The sequence below is a fragment of the Puntigrus tetrazona genome, chromosome 20 (genome assembly GCF_018831695.1).
Source record: "Puntigrus tetrazona isolate hp1 chromosome 20, ASM1883169v1, whole genome shotgun sequence".
NCBI lineage: Eukaryota > Metazoa > Chordata > Actinopteri > Cypriniformes > Cyprinidae > Puntigrus > Puntigrus tetrazona.
This window is the reverse complement of record NC_056718.1, coordinates 19,156,113-19,172,339: the sequence shown is the minus strand read 5'-3', so window position 1 is coordinate 19,172,339 and position 16,227 is coordinate 19,156,113. Positions and strand designations below refer to the sequence as shown.

Below are 16,227 nucleotides of genomic sequence, written 5' to 3'. Positions count from 1 at the left end.
TTGGTTTCATAACTGTCCTACGGTTAATCAAAAAACGTCAACACAGATTATCAGCTTTTTGGATGGAGGTTGGCAGGACCGCAGGAGCTTGAGCGGTGGCATTGTGCTCATCGCGAGCTCAGGTATTCAGCGCCGAGCAATTCCAGTTCAGTTCTTGCTTTTAAACTGAGGCAGCAAAAGGACACATTTCAATTTGATTACAAGTATTCTACTTAAAGGGATCACGTGACACTGAAGACTGAAGCAATGGCTGCTAAAAATTCATCTTTGCCGTCACAAAAATAAATACATTTTTAAATATGTTAAAATAGCAAACACAATATTACTCTTTTATTGTATTTTTGATCAATAAGCGTCTTATTCGTTTTAAAATCGATTTGGCAGGTAGCCGTTTCTTTAAATATGAATTTTTAATGCCCTTGCAGGTCTGCGTCCTGTATCTTTCCTCTTTCTCATGGCCCGTTTGCTTGGGAATGAATGATGCATGTGGTGAGGTTTATAATTGTGGACTTCGAGATTGGAGTGTTGTTTACTGTGCCGGCGGCTTTCATCATCATCTTGACAAGCAATAAATGATACAGTGTGTATATAAAACGCTCACCAAAAGCAGTGGGGTTTCCATAGTCACACCACACATTTCATATCATTACCGTTTATGGTCTGCGGTCACAGTCTGTCCAAATATACAGATCACACACACACACACGCGCACGCGCACACCTGCAGAGATATTTAAAGCATAAGGTGTGTGTATCCATAATGGAGAGGTGTGAAAAGACAGATGGCCGATGAGAGGAGTGTAAACACTGTACTTTCACTGGTTTGGAGATAGAGAAAGTGTGCAGAAAGCGCAAACATCCACCATGACAGCGTAAGAGCTGGGCAAACAGAATTATGAGCAATAATAACGCGCAGATGCTTTTGGATGTTGCGACTGAATAAGAATAACTTGCTGAAGTATTTCCATTACCCGTTCGCAACAGGTCACTCACCAGACTCTTGTTTTGAAATAAAGCACACAATCTTTTTTATATGTATTTACTGGCTTTTATTTTAGACTGTGAATCATTTAGTCAGAGTTAGAGTTAGAGTGTTAAATGAAAGTGCAAATAAATTACTCAAACTATTAAATAAAAGGAATTGTTCTCCCCCAAATTTTTATTTGCTGCAAATGCACTCACCCCCAGGCTGTCTAAGGTGTGCTGTAGACGTGTTTGTTTCTTCATCAGAACAGATTTGGATACATTTAGAATTACATCACTTGCCAACCAGTTGATCCATTGCAGTGAATGGGTGCCGTCAGTCTAAAGCATCACGATAATCCAAAAGTAATGTAAGTTATCCACAAGCTGTGTGTTTGTAATAAACAAATCCATCATTTAGATGTTTTTCATTTCAAACTGTCACTTCCAAATAATAGTCTTCTATCCATTATAATGTGTTCTCAAGTCATTTAGTCTGAATAGGGAGAGAAATATGCCAAAGTCTTAAAGAGTTCTCAACAAATATATTGGTGCATTTGATGTAAGAGGACAACAGGACATGGACATTTTTCACTGGAGGAAGTGTTAGTTTAGAATAAGGATTTGATTATATTTTGAAATCTCATTCTGACGGCACCCATTCAGTGGAGAGGATACACTGGTGAGCAAATGATATAATGCTTTATTTCTTAAAAATCTGTTCCAATAAGGAAATGAAGTCCTCTACATCATGGATGGCCTGAGGATGAGTACATTTCCAAAAAAAAAAATCATCTTTGAGTGTACTATTCCTTTAAATTTTGAGTTATCTGTGGAGGGAGATGTAATTTTGGGATCTTAGAAACGCTTGCGTAGTTATTGTTTTCATTGAATTAATTTAGTGTTCAGCCAAGAGTGTTATTTTTATTCATTGATGTTGACTTTTAGACTATATCAGCGGTCATGCTTCAATACAACTGTGTTGCCTTCTATAAAGAAACTGTATTTAGATAACAGGCTTTTATATTCAGTGGATGTAACTGCCTTTGACAGGCAAGCAAAAGTCAAAAGTAGGCCAGTGGCTGTTAAAACAAATGTTTTGATTGTGAGAAAGATGTCCTTCCTGATCTGTGGCAAAACATGAGGACAGAATCCATGTGTGCCAAGTACACTGTGGAAAACCTGTGCTCTGCCAGGCATCAATGTTTTACCACTTTCTGTCAGTAGTTAACTTCAAACACAGCGCTTCGGTCTCACGGGATGAAGGAGTCCGCAATCACTGTGCTTTTATCTCATGAAAACATGTTAACCGCCTTTTTGCAGGGGCCTCAGTGCGGTCTCCAGGGTCCTGGAAAATGAGATAGACGTGCTGGGGATGAGGAGGCACCATGAAAAAGAAAGTAATTAAAAGGCACCTTTGTGCTCTGCAGCTAGAGGTTGACCACGTAGTTAGGGGTCAAACTAAATGCCAATGGATATGGCATAATACAAAGTGATATATTATTAGTTTGATATATTATATAATTAGTAAATTGTTACATTATTAAATGTTATTTATATATATATATATATATATAAATATAAAATATATATATATATATATATGAATAATTAATTAAATTATTATATAATTATATAAATTATACATTTTTATATATATATACACAACTTTAAATGTTTTGAAAGTGTAAGATTTTTTCATTCTTTGTATTAGATTAAAAAGTTTTCTGTTTAAATATTCTATTTCAAGTAAAATTTTATTCTCTTAATGGTAAAGCTGAATTTTCGGTTCAGTTTTTTCAACGTCATATTTTGGTCACTGTGTTTTTTTTTTTCTTTACAGGATTTTTGGTCTGATGTATAGAAAGTTCAAAGGAATATCACTTTAAATCTTTTGTAGCCTTTTGTAATCTAAATGTTTTATTGTTACTTTTGAGCAATAAAAAATAAAAAAATAAAAAAATAAAAAAACCCACCAAAACAAATCTGGAAACATTTAGTGCTTTTTGTGACAGCCTTGACTGTATTTAATTTTTTCTTTTTATAATTAAAATTATGATTTAAAAATCACCAATAGTAATTAAATAAACTTGAGGTTAATCAGCGATCAGAAGATAATGCAATATCTTTCTCAACCACCAGAGGTCTTGAGGAAGCTCCTCAAACCATCTCCTCTTTTTAAAAGTATGACCGCCATTAAAAATGACCTTTGACACCGATTTCCAAACTGCTACATTTCAATATTTCAAAAAGATAAAATCTTAGTATCTTAGTAAAACTACATGATAAAGATGAATTTAATGACATGTCGATGTTCTTTCAACAGATACTTAAGATTTGTGATTCATTAGAAAGCATGTCAGGTAACATCTTGTCATCGAGCAAACGAATGAAGCATATCGGCATTCTCTTTATAGTCAGCAGACCCAACAAAGGAGTATTTGAAATGGTGTGGACTCTGAGACTTTAGGTGTGTCCACTCGCCAGGTCTTTGTCAGTTTTACGGGGCTCTTTACAGGTTAGATACATGAGATGAAAGGAGTTCTTTGGCAAGGATTCACACATTAGTGCCCTGCCTTATCGCACAGACAACCTGACCTTTGTCAAGTGTAACATATTCTTATGTAATTTCCTGGCAGCGCTATAAGAGCAGAAAGAAAGCTCTGGGATTCCTGAGAATGACGTGTTCCCGAGTATGAGGTTAATCACGGGGATGTGAAAGCCGCACAATAGTCATAGATTACCAGGGGTAAAACTGGGAGTGGAAAAGGGAGAGGCAGATCCCTCTGTGTAAGCAATATTGCACCATCTCTACTGGAGAAACAGATACAGCTTTGGGCTATATTCTTCCGTCACATACACACACACACACACACACACACACATATATATATATATATATATATATATATATATATATATATATATATATATGTGAGAGTGTGTACGTGACTTCTCTCAGATCACTGAAGTGTGAAGAGAAGTGGGACTGCTGTGTCTCAAAGAAAGCATGAGGAAGTTGCAGCTGTCTGCTTGTTTTGACATCTTAATTATGAAGAATGAGGCTTTGGATTACTTATTGAACAACAATAAACATTGCTGATCTGCTTTATTTCAGAAATGAACATGTATAAAGGATAAAAAAAAATATAATATATATATATATATATATATATATATATATATATATATATAATATTGTTTATAATATAACTTTATAAGTCAAAACTGGAAAATCAAACATGACAAGGGCTACTACACAGACATCTTAGAATGAGTCTGTACAGGCACAAACAAAGACAGGCCCTCCCTTTATTTCCTTGCTTGTAAACAATGAAGTATAAAGCTACTACATCTGTCTTAATGTAACATTTATCAGACTTATATAAATGAAATAAATAAACGAAGGTGCGGAGGAGGAGGTTAAGGATGAAAAATATGGATCAGTAATAACAGTCATGGGAGTTACGCTTTGCTTCTAGGAATGTCTAGTGGTGATCACTTCTGGGAAATAAAAGTGCATTGTGATTCATGACATTCAAACATTTATTATAATAGCGCGGAGCGGTGTTTTTATCTGGTCTGCTGATAATTAACTGAGAACTGCTTTGTGCTGCTGGGAACATCCTCGGTGTCCTTGAGAAAATGACTTTGCGCGCCGAATACACGCAGACACCTGCACAGGCTCTCGCCTACCAGTGCAACAAGATGACCTGATAAATGTTGATGAAACATGCCCTTTGGGTCGAGTGCAGACATTTCCATTTCCTCTTTATTTCCTCCGGGAAAGCGCCATTGACTGTGATGTCTAAGCTCGTCCGGCAGTGCTGATTTATGTCTGTGCGCTGTCAATTATGCTTGAGTGACTCAGATGCCAGTGCTTCTTTGGGGATGCCCTTGCTGAGGATTACAGAGGAGCTCCCTATTGCCAATGCGATGGGAACTCCAGGTCACAGCTGATGTGATCACAAGCTCCTTAAAGGAAACGTAAGCCACTCTAACCTAGCCAGTAATCCATTTAACACAATGCAGAACAGATGCACCACTCCCAGCAAGACAAACATGTACATTTCATCTCACGAACGGGACCTTCCCTTGATTTCTGATGATTTTATAGAGAGCTAATGATAATTTGCACCTCATACCCCTGAACTAAAAGCTCAAACTAGTTTTCGCTGAATTCCCTCAATGTAGGATTTACCGACCTTACGAGGACATTCGGTTCCCACAACACAGGTAAAACCTAGGGCCTCACATAAAGTGTGCGCACGCTCAGATTTGACCTTAGGGAGTGTGTGTGCTTCAATTCTCACCAACATTCATATTTGTAAAAAATATAAACTTGTGCGCAAGTTCAAGGTCATCCGCGATTCATAGACATCTGAGAGGCATACGTGCGTTTTCTGTGCAATCTATGAATCACACGTATGCATATTTGATCAAATCAGATCAGATTTGTTTATTTATAAAAATTTATTTTAGAAATTAGGCCCCTCGTGCTCACGCAATAATTAAACAGTCTGGCTATAGAGCTGAGAAACGATTAGAAATATTAAGAATGAAAAAAATGTACTCTTGGGGTCAAACGAGGCCTACGTACGTGTGAACGATGACCATGTTTACATGCATATAATTTTACGCTATATTGGAAATACTGTTGGAAAGAAATCACCTTATTAACTGTCAGTCATGTGTGTGTGTGTTTGTGTGTGCACTGTCAATGATGCAGAACTAGGTGTCTCTATATTTACCGCCTACAGTTTTTCTTTCCTAAACAATATCATGTGTCATGCATGGAGGCAGGGAAAACAGGTCACTGCCACGATTTTAGAGCAGAAAAATAATACGCTGGAAGATGTCACGCATTGTGCAGTAGTCTGTGGACGATTGCTTCTGCATCTCGGCAATGATTATAAATCTAAATTTGTCATTTAAATCTATTCAAAATGATATCTTACTCCATCGCTCCAGTGTGACACGCAAGTCAAGTGGAGCTAATGTCACGGCGCGTTCTCGCCCTGCCCTGATGCGTCGAATGGTAGAAACACAAGACATCTGTCGCGGTTTGGAGTCGGAGGAGCTCGTTCTGGAGAAATTTCACCGAGGGAGTTCCCTCCTCTATCAAGACAAGGAAGAGGCCAGGCGGGCGGGTAGTCTCGGTCAACCCCGCTCACCCCCTCCTCCCCCCCCTCTGCAGCTCCACGGGGACGCGCGCTGGGGGATCCGATGACGTCACAATCACACTGACACACACGCGCGCAGATTCTCTCTCTCCTTCTCCCTCTCTCGCTTTTCTATTCTGGGAAACGACGCTAGGAATAACCCCGTCTGCGCCCCCCCTCCACCCCTCCCCAGCCGAAGCGGACCAACTCACTTTCATCTCTTCCTGAAGCAAAGACGCGCTGCGTTGTACTCCAACACCTGGCGTCCGCGACGCTGTCGTTGCGTCACGAATCGAGCTGAAGCGATATTTTGCGTCGGTCAGAGCTGGAAGCGACAGTGGCGCTTGACACTCTTTCGGAATGTTGCAGACGGATTTGAAAACGTTCTACCGGTGAGTTCTAGTCTTGCGCACCTTGTTCTTAGAATGCCAGGGAGTGACATTCTTTTGAAAGCGCGATAAAGCGAGCGTGAGTCGCGGACGGGTCTCCTCCGCTTATTGGGACATGTGGGGAATACCCCGTTTGCCTGGTTGGAGATAGCGAATATTGCGTAATATCCTAAGGAATTTGCACGGCCGGCGCGAAAAGCGACACGAATCGCTATCTTGAGAGCGAACGGCATCGACGTCGGAGGGTCTGTGCTGTTTGTGTTATTCGGAAACCGTTCGTTTTTTTTTCAGCGTGGGTAATGTTGTGATCTGTATTTTCATGTACACACCGCCTGTGCGCGTGTATGTGTGTGAGCAGGAGAGAAGGTGGGTGGGACTTTGGCTCGTTCCGGGAATGTTCCATGACGCGCTCTCAGTCAGCGAAGGGCCCCTTGCGGGAGACTCTCGACGTGCGATTGTTGCTCAAGTCGGATGGCACCTGCTATAAATGACCGTGCTGTCATAGGATGCCGTTCTTTCTTTCTTTTATTTTTTTTAACGTGCCAACATACATTGCATTAAAAATACACACACGAGCATGTTAATGAATTAATGTCAGACTTTTTACAACTTTCCAGACTGACAGCTCTAATAATGTATTTCAGAAATGTGTGTTTTTTTTTTATGCAAAACGTATGCGTGCACACAAATAGATGCATGACAAAAATGCAACCATGTTAAAGCTTTGTTGCTTTGTGTTATAGATACATATTTAAAGTATCCTCAAATTTTTAGGTCATATATATCTTTGCAGAGGACGTTTCCAAAATATACAATGATTTTGTTTTAGGGAGCAATAATTAGCTTTAGTGTTTTATGCTGATGTCGTTTTGTGAACCGCAATCTTTTTGTAATTTACCTTTATGCGGACATTTTCATCCAAAGGGACTTTTATTGCATTCAAGGTACACGTATACTTTTTTTTCAGTTCTTGATCTTGCATGAAATCACTGGAACACACATGACCTTGGTGTTGTACATACCATGCTCTACTGTTTGAGTAAAACTAAAGCTTTTTTGTGAAAAATGTTCAGTTCTTCCATGATTAATACGCTATACTATATATTGTATATCCGACAGGAATAGGCAGTAGGGTTATGTAACAAGCAAGCACACCAGCAGAGACAGGGCCAAGGGTGTAGCCAAGTATTTACAACCCATCAGGCAAATTAGTTTATTTGACTATGCCAAATACATGAGCCAGTGCCCTTTGCACTGGCTTGATATATATATATGTCCAGTGCATTGCATAAACACACCCACCATATCTCTTCCTGACACTGACATATGATACATAAACATCATTTTGTTTTCCATCACCTGGGTTCTATCCATCAAGAAACAACAGACAGAGTTGGAGGTTTGACAAATGTCCTTGTGCATTTTTTCCACAACAGAATCAATCACATTGATTCCGTGTTGAGCTTTGACACATCTAGGCTTTCTGGCAATTTATTTGTAATTGTTTCTGATGGAAAGTCGCTTTAAAAGGTAAACTGACCCACCTTATGTTCTCACTTTAAACACAAACACATTTATGATTCACCTCTCGACGTGGCTTTCATTCAGTAATGCCAACATAAACAAATGGGTTCCTGGATTTCGGGAAGCATATTCAAAGGCTTCAAATTCTTAAGTGCCACTTTGATGGGAATTTCAACAAGCATTCTTTGTGACAGCCTGTTCCTCTATGCAAACCGAACCACTGAATGCAGAGAACCCCTAGCGCAAATTTAGGAAGGCAAAGGTCACTCTCTAACACCTAAGCCACAATGACATTGGCTACAAAAAGCACTGGCTCCATGTCTTTTAGAGCTCATGCCATTTAATTGTAAAGTGTACGTTTTACAAGAAAATACTTTTACATAAACATTTTTGTGTTAAATTCTCAGTTACTGTGTAATTATTTGTGAATTTTACTAGCAACTTCTTAATTTCACCGCCTAATTTTGTTGCAAACTGTGAACATTTATTACATCTATTCAGTTCGCATATGCTTTCATCCAAAGTAGCTTTTGCATTTGAGGTATACATTAAATTGCTTGAACCCATGACCTTGGGATTGGTTGCTAGTTGCATGCTTTTTGTTTGGTACAGGAAAACTGACATGTACCAGTTGTGGTTAAATGCTAAATTGTGCAGTGGGTGACTGTTGTTTTTGCGTGCATGATGAGGGGAAGGATTTGTTCTCATGGTGCTGGTATGGAAGGAAACAGTTGAGGCGTATCACCGCTTAAACAGTGTGACAGAATTGATGCCAGCATCTGGGTTGTGCTTTTCCACCTGTTGCTTCAGGTTACATAATTGGATTTCTGCTTGAGAGTACAAGGTTAAGGAGGAAAATACGATCTGGGGTAGCCACATACTTGGGGCCGATTCCTTGCTGAAGACAATCAGAGATGAGCGACTGGGGGAGGTGCTTCTTTTATTGTGGTTTTAATGTTCTCGTAACGTTTTATACAGCAATGCTTGCTATTTCATGGCAGTAATAAAACTAGCTCTCTCACTCACAATTCTCAGTGGTAAGCTGAATCTGATATGGATGCTGGGAGGAATCTGCATGTGTGTGTTGTAATCCTGAAGTCTTCTTGAAAGTGTCAAGATGAGCCGGCGTCTGTGTTGACACTCCGCCAGAGTGCGAATGCTGCGCGTGACGTCCTCGCTCTCTTCAGCTGCACAACAGGAAATACTCACGGCCTCCCCTCCTTCCTGCTTTGAAAAAGAGGTAGTCTCTCTCTCTCTCGCATTCGCTCTCCTGCCCTTCTTTTCTTTCGTTTTCTGCAGCAGCAGGGCAAGGCGAGACCTATTTTAATGCCTGCAGCCATCACCGTGGCTGACGCCTCCTTCGGACCATCCGGCCAATCAGAGTGCAGCTGCTTACGCCGAAGAAACATGATCGTTTTTTTCACTCTTTTGCTCCTTTCTCTGAGCAAGTGAAGGTAGCAGGAGTGGGAGCAACCAAAAGAAAGAGTGTGCGGGAGGGAGGGAGGAGGGAGAGAGAGAGAGAGAGAGAGAGAAAGAGAAAGAGAGAGTGTGAGAGAAGGCTGCAGACAGCGGTAGGAAAATAGCTTCTCGCAGGGAACGTGAGCGAATAGTGATTGTACGGGGTTGTGCGACTGCCACAGCTGAGAGGAAGGAGGTTCGGAGCCCCCTGAGGATCTGAAGGATGCCATGTCAGGTGAGCAACTGACCTGGGCAGTGAGAGACAGTGGAGGAGCGGTGAAAAAGAATGAGAATGAAAGTAAAGAAATGCTGGTTGTGCCGTGGCTCCTTGCTGCTTTGCTGCTTGTTTTTAAGTCTTCTATGGAGTAAGGCTGAAGTGACAGCTGGTTAGTGGGCATTGACAGGGGATCTGAGCGATGCTGGACACATTTGCACAAGTTCAGCAGCTCACGGGAACAAGTTTGTTAACCCACTGACATACCTTTGCTGATAATGTGTAGTGATTAAATACAGTCCCCTCATCCGATTCTAGATAACTCGTGCGCTAGATGACTTGGCATATTAAACACTGCTGCACTGTACATTTTTTGTTGGTGAGTGTGTGCTTTAATAAAACCAGTGTTGCATGCACTAATGACATTATCTTTTCTCTTTCTGAACAGGGTGTGTGAGGAGGGTGTGTACCTGGATTAGATTCCCGGGACCGTCAGGACAAGAAAACCAAACACTGGGTACAGTACGCTTAAGATGTGTTTGAGATACGTTGTGCCAAAATTAGTACAGGTGTTTATGCTACGCTTGCAGCTGCGTCAATCAGAAGTTCGCAAAGCGGTGATGTCATCGGTTTCCGTGTGTTTGGTAAAGCATCTCCAGAAACGTTTGCACAAGGGTGCGTTAGTCGAAACCCATCGCGCTTTTTTTAAACTGCAGTTTCCGAACTTTGTTAATAGGGCTGAATAATTAATGAGCAGGTAATTGAGTTGGGCTAATTATTCATTATAAGAATGATGAATATCATCGCCGATTTGGGAAGTATTTCTCGCCTCTCATTATTTTCAGTCACTTTTGATGAACTTGCAGTCAACTTTGGTTAGGGTTGAGTTCGAGATAACAAAGAGAACGAATACGTGGAGCTGAAATCGAAAAGAGGAACTGAAAATAGTAAAAGTAGAACACACTTTCTAATCTATTTTAGAATATAGTCATCACATCAGTGCATGTATTGTTTTGTGTATTGTGCATGTTGAGGTTTTTGAGGCAGGCCTTGTGTGCTGTGTGTGTTCTGTTGTGTGGCACTCTTTTTGTAGGCCAGACCTCTTCTGTTTTTCTTTCTTTCAGTCTACGTATGCTCAGGACACAAAGAGCTGTTTGTGACTGTACATGGTTTGCACCGTAAAAATAGATGTATAAAATGCTGATAACCATCAGGCACTGAACAAGCCTGCCAGTGGATCAACAAAATTGAGGGACCACTGCTCTGAGCAAAATGTGGAAGAGTTTGTAAAAGTAAATTGAACGTGTGTTGGTTGATTCAGGGTGTGGTGTCGTTACGTCTGTTATGGTGTGTGTTTGTCGATGTGAGGCTCGGTGGTTAGCGCTGGGCCGTAGGTAGAGTGTGAACTGTTGTGTCTGTCTGGACTAGAGTATTGTGGGTGGCAAATGTTGATCTATGCCTGAAGCAGTCCGGTGATGTAACCACAGTTTGCTTGGGGTGATAAAACAGGCAAGTCATTGAACTTTTCTGTTTGTGTTTAGTCTGGAAAGTTCAGGTAATGTTGAGCAACAGATTTCAATATTTTGCTTTTTCCATGTGGAAGGCTGAGAGGGTTGTCGTGTTGATGTGTATCACGGTGGGTCAAATGGCATTTGATTGCTCTTGACTCCAATTGGCTAGGAGTGTTGTGATGCTCTTTGCTGATTTGAGGTGACAGTAAAGTGCCTTCTGGTTATCGCACGCCGTGCTAATTTGAAAAACATGCAGCCCCTGGAAGAAAGGCAGCTGTATGGCAGTCAGGCAGCCGTTGTCCTCTTCTGAGTGGCATGCATTTGCCCTTGTTTACCTCAGGGAGCTTGAGTGTGGTGGGCATGGGGTCAAAAGGTCATGTTGTCAGTTTTTTTTACATGCAAGGGATGAGTTATAAGTGGGTTCCAATGACAAAGGTAATGACAGGAACTTGGGTAAGCATGCTTCGAGTATGGAAAATAGTTTCAAATTTGGACTAAAGTGAGCATTTGGGTTTATGCTTTATAATGCGATCTTCTGAAGTCAATTATCATGCCAAACAGTAAACTGAAGATGGTTATGCTGAATATGGGTAGATCAAACCTTTTTCATTTGATTCAGTTTTTTGATTCAGATTCACGTGAATATATTTCAAAGAAACTCTTTGCTAATGCTGTTAATTATACAGGGCAGCGTTTCAGATGGATTCAACTCATCACTGAAGAGCCAGCTTAAAAGGATCATTTGTTTTTGGAATCATACTACATTGCTTGCACTGTGTGTTTTTGATACCAAAAAATAACCGGCTTGTAAAAAACTAGTTACACTATATTTTAGATTCACTGATTAAAAAAAAGAAAAACAGCAGCAGTCATTTGTTCATTAATGGGTCTACACTGGTCACATTTTTATCAACTGTTGACTGATTTCTTTGTCTCGTTAACTGTTTTTTCGCCTATTATTATTTTGTGCATTTACTAAAATTACTTTTAGTTGAGTAAATAATACTGAGGCATTTAAAAAAAATTCTTTGGAAATGACATTCTTGTGACGTTAGTGCCACCCATGAATACTAGATGAACTTTTGACCAGCATGTGCATGCTCAACAGTCCAGTAATGACAAGTCAGCCATTATGACTAATTCTTACAGGCAGTCTGTGCACCTGTTAGTGTTTTTCAGCTCAATGTGGCAGTGGAGGATTTTTGTTATGGCATACCGTTAAGAAAATGGTCGCGGTCAGGGCATCGCCTGACCCTTGTGTGTATATGTAGGTGTTTGTCCCTATAGTGCATGACACTTTTCACCCTATTGAGGGTCTGTAGGTCAGGCATCTTCCCTCCCAGGCATAAAGGTCAGAGCTGCCAATGCAGTGACCATAGTTCTCTGGAGAGAGACGTGCTTCCTGCCTTACAGCTCTTTAATGTTTAAAGTCTACAATTAGTCTGTGACAAAAAATGCCCTGATTGTAGCAACTCGCAGCACATGCTGTTTGAAATCTCTCTGAATGGTCATCAGGTGCACATTCTGCCCGAAATATAGTGAAAGCTGTGAACAACTGAAAAATTCTCTGAATGGTCATCATCCCCAGGTGCTCGAAATGTTGGCAATTAGCTGTGTAAAGCTAAAGTGCATGCAACATGACTGCAAACACTAAAGGCTGTGTCTTTTAAAACGTATTCTGGTTTCAGATTAATCAATAGTATTTGTGGAATAATTTTTTTAAATCAAAAGCTAACAAAAATCAGGGTTACAGAGGATGCAAATGAGGCCAGTTTTAATTGATTTCTATAAGCAGAATTCTATAGCTTATCATTAAAAAAACTTTCTAGAATTCTGTAGTAGTTGTTCTCATAGTTTTCACATGGCAAATTTGATTTGACTTTGCACTTTTTAATTAAGTGATTATTATAATTAATAGAAATTTAAAATCACAGTGATGTTCATATTGTTTATATCTTTTGAGTAAACAGTGAGTATTTTCAGGTTTATCGTCCCTATTCACTTTCAAATAATATTTTATATATTCTACTTTGTGTTTATTCTGTATTTTTAATAAATAGTTTGTTAATACTACTATTACTATTACTAATTAATGATTAATAATTAATTTTAGAATAAAATGACAGTAGTAATATCTCCTACTTTAGTTTTTACTCTGTAAAACTCTTTGTTTTGGGGCTGTCAGATATATATATGTATATGTGTATGTAACCACAAATGGATGAAATTAATTAGGATTATTCATTTGACGGTACTAGTATGTATTTATTAGTGCTGTCAAAATTTTAATTAAAATAAGTTTTTGTCCACATAATATATGTGTACTGTGTATATTTATTATGTTTATATAAATACAAACACATGCATGTATTTAAGAAAAATATATAATATTCATATTATATAAATATATATAATATGAAAATATGAAAATATGCTCTGTTTATGTATATATGTTTATTTTTATATACATACAGATACATATATATATATATATATATATACATATATGTGTGTGTATATATATATATATATATATATATATATATACATACACACACACACACACACACACACACACACACACACACACACACACTACTACTACTACTACTGCATATTACTGTTGCAGTTTTACTGTAAAAGCAAAAAAGTAATAATTTGTTTTTTATTACCTGTCATTTTCTAATGTAAATGTTTGCAGGGAGATGTCAGTCTTATAGTGTGCACTATGAAACAAACTCCATTTCTTAGACATAGTGTGTAGGTAGTACAACATAATTTACCCAGATGCACTGCCTGTTTACAGTTCCTTTATGCCATCTGATATCACTTAAATCCTTCCTTGATACATTTAGTCGTCCATTAGCCCTTAAGTGGAGGAGGCGGTCTAGTACGAGCGATCGACTCAGTAAAACACACAGCACAGCAAAACACTATGCATGATGATTATACGAATCTTTCTCTGTCAGCAGTTACATGTATCATGCTAATAGAGGATCTTGCTCATCAGAAGAGCGCGACCTCCCTGATATACAACTCTGAGATGACTGCTTATGATTTGAACCGCTGCAGGGGTTCCAGGTCGCAACGATGACTTGAGGTTGAGGGAAACAAGAGCTTTCGGTCAGCCTGGAGTTTTCTATGAACCCCGCTGAAGAAGACAATGCACAAAAGCCCCCTAAAGCAGCAACACATACTCTGTTACTATGGGAACCTATCAGAACTGTGCTTTGTCCTTGACGGAATCAGATGGATAGAGAAGCTGTATTAGTGGAGCTTAGAAGGGAGAGAAACAGACAGAGAAAAAAAGAATAAAAGCAGGAAGCAGCATGTGTGAGGAGAGGATGAATGGAGATACAGTATGCCTGCCTTCGAGTGAATTTCAACACAACGGAGACTCTTGACCCTCAACCCTTGCTCTGATTGATCTGTCTGTATCGATTCAGTGCATTAAGAATTTATTATACCGCGAGACGTGTCACTAGATTACATGAGCTCTTTGCTGACTAATTGGCTAACAGCAAAAAAGACAACAGTGTATTAAGTTGGAGAAACAAAGGACCTTCGCTCACATACACACATAAAGAATGAAGCATATGGCGCACAGGGACCAAAACTAGTCTCATCTTTCCCAAGCAGAACAATAGTATGTGCAGGTGTTTCATCTGATCAGAAATAGAGCACCCACCCACCCACACACACACACACACACACACACAGTTATACAAAGACACACGGAAACTCGTACGTATGCACCAATGAGCACACACGTACATTCTCATTCACCTAAACCGTTTACGAGCAACCACGCATGCATCTTTCTTGAACAAACAATGCCACGTTAGAAACACTGTCAGTGGGTCGGAAAATAAGTTAAAGAGTTTGTTGCCCAAAAATGAAAACTCTGTCATCATTTACTCCTTTTAGCCTTTTGTAGGTTTAAACCTTGATAACTTTCTGTCTTTAATGGAACACAAAAGAAGATATTTTGACTGATGTCTGTGAAATTTAAATGAATGAACTGGAGCCTTTAAGCTTTAAAAACGCACAAATGCATGACCATAGAAGTATAAATATATTGTAAAAATCATCCGTACAAGTTGACACTTGGTTATTATTCACTGATTTTTCTTCCAATTGTAGTGGAGCTAATGGGAACTTGGAATTTTGGAAATTGAATTTTGTTTACCGCTATTGAAGATTCAAATAGTGTTTTAACTGCTTCTACTTCTGGGAAATTTGAAAAGATTGGTTCAGTAAATGAAACTTAAAGAGTCAGAGCAGTGAGCTTGATTCATGAGGTCTGGGTTTTGGTAACGGAATTCATCAATTCACTGAAAAGATTGAAAAGAATCGTTTGTGCATGAATCAAGCATCACATCTCTCAGAAACTCTCACGAACATGCAGAGTTTGGGAAAATGTGAAAAGGGTCCACCAAGTCAGTAAATTAAAAAAAAAAAACATAAAAAAATAAAAACATTTCAGTCTGATTCATGATTCAGAGCCAATCTGTTTTTTTTTTTCAGAATTTGGGCAATTTGTGCCATATCCACAAACAAATTTAATGAAAAAGAAACAAAAACAAAACTTTATCAATTTTCTGTTGCTTGGAATATGGCTCCTGTAAATATATGAAAGAGTAACTATACACATTTATTTAGAAGAAAATGTGAAGATATGCTTATAAATATGTAGATGTGCTGCTACTGCTGTGATGCATGTAGTGTGTGATCTGATAAGTGAGTTCAGATATTGTGTGAGTTTAGATTTGTATGATCTATTTGTATGAACGAGTTGTGGACCCCAGGAAGACTAGCAACCACTTTGTGGAACCTAATGGGGATCCAAATAAACGATAAACTCTCACAAACATGCAGGTCAAAGTTTTTAGAGAATAATAACATCCGATTGTTCTTCACACTACCTGCTACAAATATAGTGAGTCGTGTGGACCATTTTGAAGCTCATTTACTTTATATTGATAAAAAAATCAGATTTATTAAAAC

At 39.0% G+C, this 16,227-nt stretch overlaps 1 protein-coding gene across 2 annotated transcripts in view; it reads left to right on the top strand.

Annotated features, from left to right (window-relative positions):
• Window positions 1–6,331: 6,331 nt before the first annotated feature.
• The window catches only part of hivep2a (HIVEP zinc finger 2a), a 69,730-nt gene continuing 59,834 nt past the window's right edge, over window positions 6,332–16,227 (top strand). Inside the window, exons 1-2 of one of the 2 annotated variants that reach the window (XM_043220378.1) lie at window positions 6,332–6,516; window positions 10,158–10,226. The gene's annotated coding sequence lies outside the window, so the exon portion shown is untranslated. Of the gene's footprint in view, window positions 6,517–9,552; window positions 9,731–10,157; window positions 10,227–16,227 lie in introns of those variants that run through there. The other variant, XM_043220376.1, reaches the window with a different exon arrangement.